Source organism: Passer montanus, unplaced genomic scaffold (assembly GCF_014805655.1).
Source record: "Passer montanus isolate IOZ18808 unplaced genomic scaffold, ASM1480565v1 scaffold4, whole genome shotgun sequence".
Taxonomy (NCBI): domain Eukaryota; kingdom Metazoa; phylum Chordata; class Aves; order Passeriformes; family Passeridae; genus Passer; species Passer montanus.
The window spans coordinates 3,795,692-3,809,410 of record NW_024368818.1 but is presented as its reverse complement, the minus strand read 5'-3'; the positions used below and the strand labels follow the sequence as shown (position 1 = coordinate 3,809,410).

Genomic DNA, 13,719 nt, shown 5'->3' with positions numbered 1-13,719 from the left:
CCTGTATAGCTCTCTTCTGTACATCCCTCTATAGAAGACACAGTTCTATATTACAGAAGTTCTGCTGGAATGGGATTGAATCTTCTCTTTTTCTCCACAGAAGATATATTCGACTTTCACTTGCATTTTTTTTCGAGTTAGAAAGATGTGAAGAATAACTGCAATTGTGAATGCAAGAGAACATTAATTCAAAGAGAAATTAATTTCTGTCTTGCAGGTCTCATAGTTATTCCACAAATAATCAAAATGAGAATCTTTAATGGCAATACTATATTAATTTCTTAAAAGTGGAAATGCCAGCAGATTTCCTTAATAATAGGTTTACATATCCAAGATAATTTTCAAAACCTAATTAATAATTTATAATGAAGTACAAGGCTTCATATTATGTCTCTTGCAATAATTTGAAACTCATACATTATGGAATTCCCTATTTCTAGTTAAATTCATTTCAGCTGAATGGTCTGCTGGGATCCCAGTACCAAGAAAGTTAAATGTATGAGAGGATAAAGACAGAACTACAACTCCACAATGTCTGACTTATGCTCAAGACCCTCACTAAAAAGGAGGAAGCAAACTCCTCAGAGCCATGCTCTTCTCATGCAAGACTGGGCTTTTACAACATTAACGTTTCTGAGTCAGACACAAGGTCCACAAAAGTTGAGGGGACTTTCCCCTGCTTCTATAAATATGTAAGTAAAGATTATAAAAAAAGCTAAGTCTGAACAATTTTCTTGGTCTCAGGTCACTCACCAAGGTGCGCATCTAGAGTGTTGCCATGTAAATACTGATTTTGATTATGGTGCTGGGAGGGGGGAAAATGAAGAAAATACTAAATATATCTTTGTTGTTTGAAATTTTAGGAGAAACTGAAATGCAAATAATACTACAATGCACAAATTGATCTCCAGTCAATCTGCAACTCACAGAGTAGCAGGTTAAGTTGAGGTTGGAAGACACATCTGGATACCATCCAGTCCAGCCCCCATCACCGAAGGGTGGAGGTTGGAAGAATCTGTGGAGGTCACCTGGTTTAGCTCCCCAGCTCAAAGCAGAGTCAGCTACAGCAGGCAAGCAGAGCTGTGTCCTGTCAAGTTTTTAATAATATTTTGAAGTGCACAAGGATGGAAATTCCAGAACATGTGTGGGCAGTCTGTTCCAGTATTTCAGCAATTTCAGTAATGTCCTGTATTTCAGTTTGTTCAGATTGTCTCTTGCCCATTTACTAGACACCACTGAGAGTCTGCTCTGTTCTCATTATCCTCTTTACTGATTCGGTCCCATCAGGTATTTATGCACATTAATAAGATCCCCTCAGCATCCTTTTCTCCAGGATTAATGATCCCAGCTGTTTCAGCCTCTCATCATGTCAGATGCTGTAGCTGGTGTAACAGATACTCCTAGTTTTATATCCCCTGCAAATGTGCTGAGGGTGCACTGTCCCATCAAGAATGTTAACCAGTACTGGCCTCAGCGTTGGTGTCTGAGGTACAGCACTAGTGCCTGACTTCCAGATGGACTTCATGCCATTGATCATATGTCTTAGAACGCAGAGGTTCGCACGCTTTTACATCCCCTGACTATCCACTTGCCGTGTCCAGGCTTCTTCAGTTTGCCTGGAAACATGTTATCAGAAACAGTGTCAAAAGTTTTGCTAAGACCCACTGTTCTCTCCTTGTCCTTGGAGCTGGTCATTTTGTTGTTGGGAGGCTATCAGCTTGCCTAGGCATGATTTCCCTTTTGCAAATCCACACTGACTACTCCAAACCACTTTCTTGTCCTTCATACATTTGGAAATGCCTTCCATGAAGATTTGATCCTCCACCTTCCTGGGGACTGAGCTGAAGCTGATTAACCTATACTTTCCCAGCTCTTCATTCCTATTCACAAAGACCACCTTGTAACCCCCACAGACCAAACCCTGCCATGTAAACCCACTACACTCTTGTATTCTTCCATTTGATGTTTAAGATGTGATGTGCTCCTTGTTCACCCACACAGGCTCCCTGCCATCCTTGCTTGTAGGGCTGGAGCATTCAAGAGGTGATTCTTGCCAGTTAACTACCTATCTTCACTCTAAGAAATTATACCACAGAAATCTTCCAAGGACATTCCTGAAGAGGCCAAAGCCTACTGTCTTGAAGCCCATGGCTGTGATCCTGCTATTTGTCCTGTTTCCTCCTGTAAAAATCTTGTACTCCATCACTATGGGTCACTGCAGCCAAAGCTGCTCCCAGCCTTCACATGCTCAGCCATGTATTCTTGTTTGTAAGCCCAGGGAAGTCCAGCAGAGTGCTGTTTCTCATTGGCCCCTCAGTTGCCAGGGTTAGGAAGTTATCCTCAATACACCCCTGAAACCTCCCGGATTGCTTGTGCCCTGCAGTGTTGTCTTTCTGGTGAATATGGGAATGGTTTAAGTTGCCCTTGACAACCAGGATTTCCATCATGAGGTGGTTTAACATCTGGTAATATTAATGTAGCTGCAGAATTTCTGTCTTTGATTGCTCCTGGTTGGAAATCTGTTACATTTTCAGAGGACTATCCCCTCTCCATCAACTCCACATTTTGCAACCACTGCCAGCAGTCTCAACCAAAGCCAAGCCTTAAGAAGGCTTGGACACTAAACACACAGTAATATTTCCATACTGGTGACCTGAGTTTGGATATGTTAACAAGCCAACATATCTTCCCCATGCTGTATATGCTCCACAAGTATAAGAGTTGTCTTTCAGACCTTTCATCCACTACCTTTTGCTATCTCAAAGCTCAGTTGAAAACTGTGGAAACATGGTATACACTGTCCACCTGCCAACAGTTCATGGCAAATCTTCTACTATGGTCAGAACACAGCAAAACAGCAATAAAATAAATTGAAAAAAAATATAAAAGTCAGCATGTCTGCATGTTGCTGTATCAATTACCTTTAGGCTTCTCAGTCTTAACAACCCCACACAACATAATACAAAGCAGGCTCTGAAAGAAGGGCAATTCCCCCTGCAAATATTTAGGTTAGCAACTGCAAAGTAATCCAGGCACAACACTATTCATAAGAACAATTCATCACCAGGTCATACAAGGCAATTAGGCCTGGACACTAGAGGCAGAGGGGAGCAGATTAACAACCACCAAGATGTTTTAAGTGATCCTGGTTTATTTTTAACAATATTTTAAAGCCTCTGAGAAGATTAATTCCTCAGCCCAAGCCTCAGCATTCCCTTGCTCCTGCCAAGGTAAAATGATGTACTAATTGAGTTCTCAGCACAAGAATTTTCTTTTTAAGACTTGGGAGTGACTGTTTTGATGCTGCTAATGTCAGTGCACAAAAAACACCACTTTCCTCCACCCTAAAAGTTTTATTTCTTTGCAACAAGATGAAAAGGTTCCTACAATTTTCTCTCTTCCTTATTCTCTTTTTCATGCCCTCATGAGGAAAAGACACAGTAGATTACATCCATAAAAGCAACACCTGCTAATGTGTGTTCTTCAATCATGGGACCCTGTTTCATAGGGAAGATTGTAAAACCTTCAACTAGTACATTATATACAAATACAGTATTAACGGGATAAATGAGACAGTTTCTTACACTGAAGATAAAATGCAGCTGATAGAATAAAATACAATAAATATATCTATTGTGAAACACAGCAGATAAGATGTCAATAAAAAGGCACACTGGAAATAAATAGTGAAATATCCAGTACAAAATCTTTAGCCATATTTCTGAATCTTGTTCTCAAGAGGAAATTGTTAGGAAGGACCTGCTGTCCAATTAAATTGGACAAAAGGCCATCTAACTATCCAAGTGGCTTAAGGGGGAACAAGAAACAAGATGAACACAGAAAAAAATCCCCTGTATTTTATTCTCCCATTTTCTGGGAGCCTACAATTTAGAGTCTTCCAAAATCACAGGCTGCATTCAGAATATACTTTTTTCTAATCCTGTTGGGGCAGTTTTCCACAAATTTTTCTGCTTCCTCTCTGTTTGCATTAATTCTTTGGATTCTATATCCTCATATTTCACTGAATTTCCCATAATTATTTCCCATAGTTAACTGGTACCCCAAGTGAAATATATTCCTTTGGTTTGATTTTAATCTCCTGCCCAGATGATGCCATGTCTATTTGAAAACCTAGCTGCATCAGAGTACTGAGAGCTGGGTGCCTCCAGCCTCCCTAATATGGGTGTTGAACAAACAGGAATGATGGATTGCCAGGAGAAAATGAGAAAAGGGAGCACAGCCGGTAAGAAAACATATAGGCAGACATGCAAGTTAGGTTTCTGGACTATTGCCTAAATATTTAAATGATGGTTGTACTTGCTTCTTGTACCATTAGGAGGGGATTCCTGGTTTTTAAAATCTCAGTGACTGTAATTCATAAATGATAAATAAATAATGAATTCCTTAGAAGCATGATGTTCTCAATCTTTTATTTTCTAGCTTCACTACGTGCTTCTTGTATTTTATGCCATCATTCAAAAAATCTTTAACCATATTTCTGAATCTTGTTCTCGAGAGGAAATTATTAGGAAGGACCTGCTGTCCAAATAAAATGGACAAAAGGCCATCTAACTAGCTGAATGGCTTAAGGAGGAACAAGATGAACACAGAAAAATTTCTCTTTATTTTATTCTCCCATTTTCTGGAAGTCTACAATTTAGAGTCTTCCTAAATCACAGGCAACATTCAGAATATACTTTTTTCTAATCCTCTTGGGGCAGTTTTCCACAAATTTTTCTGCTTCCTCTCTGTTTGCATTAATTCTTTGGATTCTATATCCTCATATTTCACTGAATTTCCCATAATTATTTCCCATAGTTAACTGGTACCCCAAGTGAAATATATTCCTTTGGTTTGATTTTAATCTCCTGCCCAGATGATGCCATGTCTATTTGAAAACCTAGCTGCATCAGAGTACTGAGAGCTGGGTGCCTCCAGCCTCCCTAATATGGGTGTTGAACAAACAGGAAGGATGGATTGCCAGGAGAAAATGAGAAAAGGAAGCACAGCTGGTAAGAAAACATATAGGCAGACATGCAAGTTAGGTTTCTGGACTATTGCCTAAATATTTAAATGATGGTTGTACTTGCTTCTTGTACCATTAGGAGGGGATTCCTGGTTTTTAAAATCTCAGTGACTGTAATTCATAAATGATAAATAAATAATGAATTCCTTAGAAGCATGATGTTCTCAATCTTTTATTTTCTAGCTTCACTACGTGCTTCTTGTATTTTATGCCATCATTCAGGCTTTAAAGTAACATATTTAACTCTTTTCTTACAAGTTGAAAAGTCAAAGCCCTACTGATGAATACCACCAGTTCCCCAAAATGCACTTGTTCTCTCTCAGCAGCCAGTGCACCAGGAAGTATAAATTCCATGTTAACCTTTTCTCCAGTGTGTTCTGCAAGTGTGTGACAGTGAGGTATTTAGCAAACTTGGGTATTTTCTTCCTGGATAGCTAAGCTGTTCCATCAGCAACATAAAAATGTTTAAACAACACAGCAACAAACCTTGCAGTGTGCCAAGTTCATTGTTGGGAGGTTACTTTTAATTACAAGGTCCTGATTAACACACTGGAACAAGGCAATAGCTTACTTCAAACAGTTCCTAATCATTGTACTTAAAAATGCTGACCCTTGTCATAAGCAAGGACAAGTGACAAAAACAAAAGAAAACTGTTTTGGCTCTGAGTGAATTCCAAGTTCCACAACAGAACTTTGCAGAAACCCAGTAATCTATAAAAGCCAGCTTTCAAACACTAATTTTGTAGTACCATTAACAGCCAAACTGTTCCCATTAGTAGTCTAAATCTCAAACTGATGGTATAATTCAGAAACTTATTTTTAAACAAGGTTTCTTTACAGGACTTTCCTTTTTAAATCTTGTATTTATTATTTTTACTTGGTGCAACCTAGCATAACTTTCCCTCTTTCTCCTCCTCCTTATTATTATCATTGTCATTATTATTTAAATCCAGTTTATTTAGTCTGTTAACTGACTGAAGCATTTTACTCACACATTCTGCCCAGAGGCAGCATTATCTGTTTCTTAGAAAAAACATTCTGGTTGTAATTCAGCCTCTGCAATTGTATTAATGCAAGGACAGATCCTTTATTTGAAGCTCTTAGCTGCATTTCTTCCACATGGAAGTAAAACATGAAATTACCATAATTAGGACCTAGTTGAAAATACAAGAGAATAAGGAAGTACACTCTTCATCATAGCAATGTTAAGCATGGTAAAAATGAATCCAGAAGCTTTTGTAGAGAAGTTTCCTTCCTTAGAAAGAAGAAAACACCTGACAAAATGTGGGCTAAGCTGAGCAGCTTCTGCACTGCTGCCTCAAGAGGGTACCTGGGTGAGTTGCTGAACATCTGAACTTTGAACATTACAACAGACTCTTACTTTCTACTGCCACACGTGCATGAAAGCCTCCTTTATTTTCTCATCCCAGGAAACGGAAGCCATATGAAAGACAACACCTTCAGAATACGTAAGCAGTGCTGGTAAGTTTAATCTAGAGCCATAGAATACAAATGAAACAGAAATCATTGGGATGATTAATTTGTGCAAATCTCTACTCCTTAATTTAATCAGAAAACAAATTATAAATGTGACCAATATAAATGATCAATTACTTATTAAAGCTAACAGGGTGCAGCTGATAGGGCCTAGTAGATAAGTCAAAGTCACTTTTAGCTGGAGTTCAGTGGGTGAGTCCAATAGGATGGTTTGGGTGAATGAAAGACATGAGTTGGCTTTAAATAAGAGGTGGTTCTTCCACACCAATTAACTCTTACTTACTCTATGTGCAGTGGGAAGTTGGCCTCCCAATAGCAATGCTGGTAGCCAGGAGTGTATGTAAGGTAAGCCCGCTGTTGGAAAGCCAGGTTACAGTGCAGTTAAACTGCTCTTGAATTTGTTTAATGAAATTAACCAAATCCAGTGTGTTTTTCAGAGACCACAAAGCGTTTCCATAACACAAAATAAAAATATGAAAAAAATACAGAAATGCCTAATATGGCATTCTGCCTGTGTAACAAAAACACCAGGTGAGATCAATGAGCCTTGCCTTGAAGCCAAGCAATGGTCCCACAGACTGCACTGTAACTGCAGGTCAGGCACTGTCCAGCTGAGTCAGGTAGAGAGGACAGATGTGACACAGAGACAAACATCTCAGACGTAAGTGATACTGTCCAAGTGTTAACCTCCCCCTGCTCCAAGCCAACACACAGCTTGAAGGAAGTTGTGTGTATTAGCAGGGATTGAATTTGCTCCTGGTTGGACCCAGGATAAATGAGCTGCTGACACTGTAGATACCAGCCATTCTCTGCAGTTCTTGTGTGCTCAGGACCCCTCAGCTCTCCTGCTGAACCTCAGGCTCAATGGAACTGTTAGATCAAAGAACTAATCAAACCAAGCTCTTCATTACTGTTGTATCCATTTATGGTCAGCCTACTTAAGACTCAAAATATTCTCATAAAACATGCACAAAATTTCGTCAAGTTCAAAATCAAAAGTTGCTATGGAACATGTGGTGAGAGCAGTACTGAGAAAATTGACTGTTTCAAGGATTAAGTGTCCCGAACAGAGATCTTAGAACAAAGATGGATTTTGAAAAAAATTCTGATGCTTTTCATTAACAAGAGGCATAACATTCTTCTTCTCTTCCATTTTGCCTCCAGGAAGACAAAGAAGGGAAAGAGACAGAGGAATATTAAATGATGTAATACCTCAGACATATAATTCATCTTAATGATATAGATGCTTTCTTTGTTAACTGGGCACCCTGTGCCAACAGTGTTAAGTACATAGAGGTTTAGGAGGCCCTGTCTGTTCAACAGATGGCTGCTGAAATTTGTACTGCACTTGGAACTCAATTAAAACTGTGTGACAAGTAACTCTTCTTATCACAATAATGTTTATTATAATCTGTTGTCATGGCTTCAAGTAATGACACTTCGAGTGGCAAAAGTAAGCCGTGTTTTCTGTTCCTATTGAATCACCATTGTATTTGACTAATATGAATTGGGGGTTCAGACCAAATAAACAATTTTCCTTCTGTTTAAAATAATCCAGTTAATACAAATGAAACAACTTCTCTGGAACTGCATACCTACATACAATGTTAATACTTCAAGAATAACATCAAAATCAAATTCTCAAAAGACCAAATAATACATAGGACTGTCTCTCCCAGAACAGAACACTAACCAAAATAAGACATTTCATGTGCATTAGCAAGGACAGTTAAATACAGAGTGATAACCATGTGACTACAGAACAGAAAATGTTATGCTTGTATTTGTAAAGGAGGAGGTTTGCCTGGGAAATTAACTGACTCTTTAGTCTGAATCTGAACTTCATAAGATTTTACAGTCAAATCTGAAGGTAGGATTGGCTGAGATGTGGGGAGCTCTGTTCCAAGGGAAGAGGAATCATGTACCATAAAGAAATTGAAAACAGTAGAGAGGAGTGGTATCTGTGCACAGTGAAAAGAAGAAGGTTAGGCAATTTCAGGGATCAATCAGAGAACCAGGAAGAGGAAAAAGTGATGTGATGATCCCTATGAATGTGGCAATCAGGGCAAACACCGAGGCCCAAAGAGACCACTCACTGAGCGTGTAATTAAGGCCTTTGCCTCTACAGGGATGCAGGGCTGTAGTTCCCTGATCAACAATGACCGCTTCTCCCTGTCCTGAAGTTTATCAGGTCTGTTCTCTATGGAGCTACAGACCAGGAATCAGTGACAGAAAACACAGCTGTTGCAGAGTAACATGTTTTTATAGAGATAAACCTTGTGCAGATAATGAATTCTGCGTAATTTTTTGTTTTTAGGAAGAGAGCAAAACGTATTTGGGTTTTTTTCTCATGGCTTTTTTTCAGAAGGTCAGTATGGCTCAGTTGATGGCCCAAAGAATCTATTTGGCTTGCTTTTTTCCCCAAAATTCATAGGCAAAGCATACAAATACATCTGCACAGCTCTTCCAGTCTCTGCCTCACCCAGCACAGAGCCCTTCAAATGGGCAGTCTTAAAGCCCTGAGATCCAAAGTCATAGCTCTCCTCAGGCACATAGGGTTTAACACGTAGGAGCTATTTAAACTCTTCCAGGAAGGTCAAAGGGAAGACTTAAAACCAATATAACATAATACCTTTCATGTTCTCATTACCTACCTACCACATCTGGTACTGGTGTTTTGTCATGGAGATCCTATGTGTGTGTTTGCACTTGTGTGAATACAGTAATCCATCAGAGCATTCTTAGGTTAATACACTGTAAGGCCATGACATGAGCCAGGTTCACTCCCTGACTACATGCTTGTCTCAGCATTTCACAATTCTACAATATGCTAGGGAAGAACAACTTCATACAGGAAAAAAAATTATTTTCTTTTAATAAGTACTGCCAGCCACTAAACCTCTAAATAGAGTGGTAAACCTGTCACAACTAGAAATAAAAACTCTTCATCACCAGATTCAAATTTGTGTGATTTTTCTTTTTGCTTCACTTTACTAATTGGTCAGTTGTGCCAGATAATTTGCTTAAGTCTAAAACAGACCAGAAAGCCTTAAAATAACATTTCAATGGTTAGGCTGTGCAATCTGAGTTGTTAGTTTTACATGGTGGGGATTTTTTATTGCTAGTCTTTGAATATTGGCTCCTAAAACTAAGGTCTCTCTGTAAGCAAATGATCTGTCTGCTGCCCCAGCAGTACAATATAGCCACTGATTTCCTTGAAGACGAGTTTGCTTTTGACAGGTGCAGAAAAGGGTCTTGAGCCTGCCCCCTACTAAATCAATTCATTACACAACTGCCATTCAAAAGCTGTCCACGCTTCATGAAGCATATGAGGATTGCTGCTGCTGCTCAGTACTGCCACAGGAGCTCAGCCACAGATGTAGTTCTCATCTGGTTGGGAAGCTTGTTAAAATCCTCTAATTAAAACCCTCCATGGCCTTATTCAAGTCCTTCTCACAGCCCTTGACCTTTTCCCCTCAGCTGGGACACATACAGGTATGGCAGTCTGCTGTATCACAGCAGGCAGGAAAAGCATTATTGTGGTCAGCTCCTAGATTTCCCCATAAATACTTATGTCTTTCACACTTGCTATTGTGTTGAATAGACTACAGTGACATTATGTCATGAAATGTAAAACTTCTGGATCACCTATCTGCTGATCTACTTTTACATGGCTATCATTTTCTTTTTTTAAAAAAGGGAAAAAGTTCCAATATTTGGAATTATTAATTGGGCAAGGAATAGACAAAAATAGTGCATCTTCATTTGCTCATAAAATTTTTGAAGCATCACAAACCACAAATACTTCTGATACAGTCACATGAAATGGTTCAAGTTATCATAAATAATTTCTCTTTATCCCCTTCCCTTTAAGTATTGCATACAAAAAACAATAATGCAACACAGTAAGAGGCCCCAACTTTTTTCTGAGTAACAGCCTTAGTTTATCAAAGCTGGTTCATAAATTCTTGGAAATGAGTTCTGCTTACGCACTTCTAGGACTCTGAAAACAGAATATGCAGAGAGAGGGCATCAAGGACTGGCAAGTCACTGTGTTCCTTTTGTGTTGGAATCCAAAGGACAGTTATATTTAGAAGACAAACTGCAGGAGAAACAGGGGCTGAAACAGATACAGTAAATAGACAATGTTATTTTCAAACCTCATGGGACAACATGTTGGTGTTTTGTGAGAGAAAAAATAAAAATTTGTAATTAAATATGTGATTCTCTGGGAAGATTTAGAGCCCTTCTGAGAACAGATGACATATAATGCCACTATCAGGAATGACATTGCAAACTGGAAGAAAGGCAACAAGTATCAATTAGCTACTCACAACCTGGACATATTTGGTTGTTATTCATTTGAGATTTGATTGCTGATGATGCTAATCAACAAAAAGGAAAAAGCCTTTGGAAAGGATTTCTAATGTCTACAAGGAAATCCTCATTTCACTGAGAAGTGCATATTTGGTGCTCCATGTCTTTAGGAATTTTGCCCATCAATTTGCTTCACCTAAGGGCATGAAAGAAAAGGGCAGGAAAAATTAACTTGGTTTTACATTCCCTTATGAGCCTCACCTGCTCAAACAGTACCTTCTTGCATTCAGAAATGTAGTCCTATTAGAAAAGGAGGAATGAGACCACTTGCCAAGGATTTCTACATACCCCCTGACTGAGCCTACCAGAGGCTGCAGCGAGCCAATGAGACCCTCAGGCATGCTGCTGCCATGCATGTGCACATCCTGCACATGGGATGTGGGGCATAGCCCATCATGTCCATGAGACAAAATCCCTGTCCATAGGCTCTCCTGAGAAACATGTGGCTCTTCTAGAGTTTCTCAGGATTCCTGTATCTCCAACAACGAATTTACTTCAGAGCGTGACAAGTGTCCACACCACACAGTGCAATCACAATTTTATGTCTACCAGATAGTTCTCCTGGAGAAACTGGTTGTTCATGGTGCCCTGTTTACTGGGTAAAAGCTCTGAGGCCAGAGTGTGGTGGTGAATGTACATCCATCTGGCAGGTATCAACAGTGGTGTTTCCAAGGGTTCGCTATTTGGGCCAGCCCTGTTTAATATCTTTAATATCTTGGCTATCTGGATAGCCAAGGGATACTCAGGGTTTATCTTAGAAGAACTTTATACTAATTTCAGGCAGAATCAAAGAACTGGAGTTCTTATCTATGATATTAGTTGCAGTGAGGCAGAGTGGAAGGGCGCCAAGGTGAATGGGAATTCAGAGAGCTTTGAATGATATCCCGTAGGAGCAAAAGGTTGCCAAAGTGAGACTCAAAGCAGACCACTGGCCATTACAGTAAAGTCAGCCAGGCTCACTCTACTACTAATACTGTTGTAGTGACACAACACACTGCTGTACATCTTTGCTGGATTGCAAGCTTCCATGTGATGATTATGGGGCAGGAAACAGTTGGGGAAGGAAATGGCAGGAGTGACTGCCATTCTGACTGCCCTGGCACACAGCATGGAGCAAGCACTGCGTCTGGGGGGAATATAGGGTCTCACCCACTCCTTCCAATCCCCTTGCAAATCCCTACAACGTGAGTTGAAGAGCTTCAAGTTACTGCCATTATTCTACTATTAAGTTTTCACATGTATTCAAACCCCTACACAACACCAATTATTCTAATTTTAGGATTTAGCTTTATAACCATTTAGAAAACTTTGATTTGTCTCTCAATCACACCTCAAGGCCCAAGCTCAGGGGCACACAACTGTCAGAAATCTTCAAGAGGAAATGTGAAAGGGAAAAAAAGCAGCCTTTCTGCTGTTAAGCTCTGTACAAGCAGGGGAATCACTGGGTACTTCTACAGCCACTTGCATGGAGTAAATATACTCAGAATTCTGCACACCATGCCTGGCAGCAAATCTAGAATCCCAGGCAGCTCTTTCTTCTTTACAGGACAAAGATCATTGTGGAACCTGTGGCATTCCAAAGGAAACTAGTTGTGACAGGGTGCTCTCAGGTAAGGCTTGGGGAAAACAACAGTCCCCAAAGTGGTGACAGAGCTGGAAGGAGGTGTCACAGGCTGGCCAATGGGAGTGTGAAAGCAGCAGCAGGATCCATGAAGATCCATGAAGAAGAGCAGGAGTGGACGGGGTTGGAGGACATGTGAAAGCAATGAGGAAGGACCATCACATCCGAAGAAGCTGAGGAGAGCGAGGGGTGGGGAGGAGAGATCTGTGAAGATGACAGAGAGGCCTCCAAGTGGTGACCTGGAGAGGCAAGAGGAGGAGCTAGGCCTTCCCAAATGATTCTTCTCTCTTAGCAATGAAGGAAAACTTAGGGAAATATGCACATTAAGCAAAGGAGTGAAGAACTACAGTAACAAAGAGCTACAATAATGTGAAAAGGCAGGTAGAAAAAAGAAAATTTCACTGGAACAGGTTATCACTTTTTTTTCTTTTCTTTTCTTTTTTTTTTTTTAAGAGTGAAAAAAAACAAAGCAGCCCCAGACACTTTTAGGACCAGCCAGCACCTACCCAGCTCACCTGAGGTCTGTGGCCTCGGCAGCATTGTGAGTGTTTTATTTTCTTCACTGACATAAACCATTCGTGAACCATTTCTCCAATGCATTAAGCATAAACAAGCTTTCATTTCACACAGGTATTTCTTCCTGCCACTGTGATTTCATCTCCTAAACCAAATATTTTTATGCATGGAACCACCAAAAGAAAACAAGTCTGAGACTTCCCACTAATTACTGCATTTCCCATGAGTTCTCCTGCAGTGTCTGGAGCCAGGGTCTCCTGCCACACATTTTATTTTGTGGAGTCTTTCCATTTTACGACTTTTGAAGCAACTGGTGGTGTTTATTGATCTTTCCACACAGCTGTTCTTTTCCTACAGGAGCACTGTGATGGTCATTCTTTGGTCTGATACATGAGGCCCCATTTTCTGTTTCAGGGAGTTGAGGAGGCAGAAGCTTTTTAAGACTCTGAGTTTGTGGGTGTAAAGAAAGCAGAAAATGCTACACACTGGCTTCACTTTCACAGTAAAAAATGTGCTTGTGTGATGAATTTCAAAATCCCGTGAGCTAACTATCCAAAGGAGACTAGATGTGATAGATAAGGATAAGGTGGGGGGATTGCCAGAGATCTGTGCTGGAGAAGGAGGTAAGAGCCATGGATAGCTCTACAGGAGAAGGACGGTGGAGCATCTACACGAAACAACT

General features: G+C 40.0%; 1 protein-coding gene across 2 annotated transcripts in view; it reads right to left on the bottom strand.

The window, feature by feature from the left end:
* SPATA13 (spermatogenesis associated 13) overlaps window positions 1–13,719 on the bottom strand; it is a 73,033-nt gene that overhangs the window by 58,533 nt on the left and 781 nt on the right. The window lies entirely within an intron of this gene.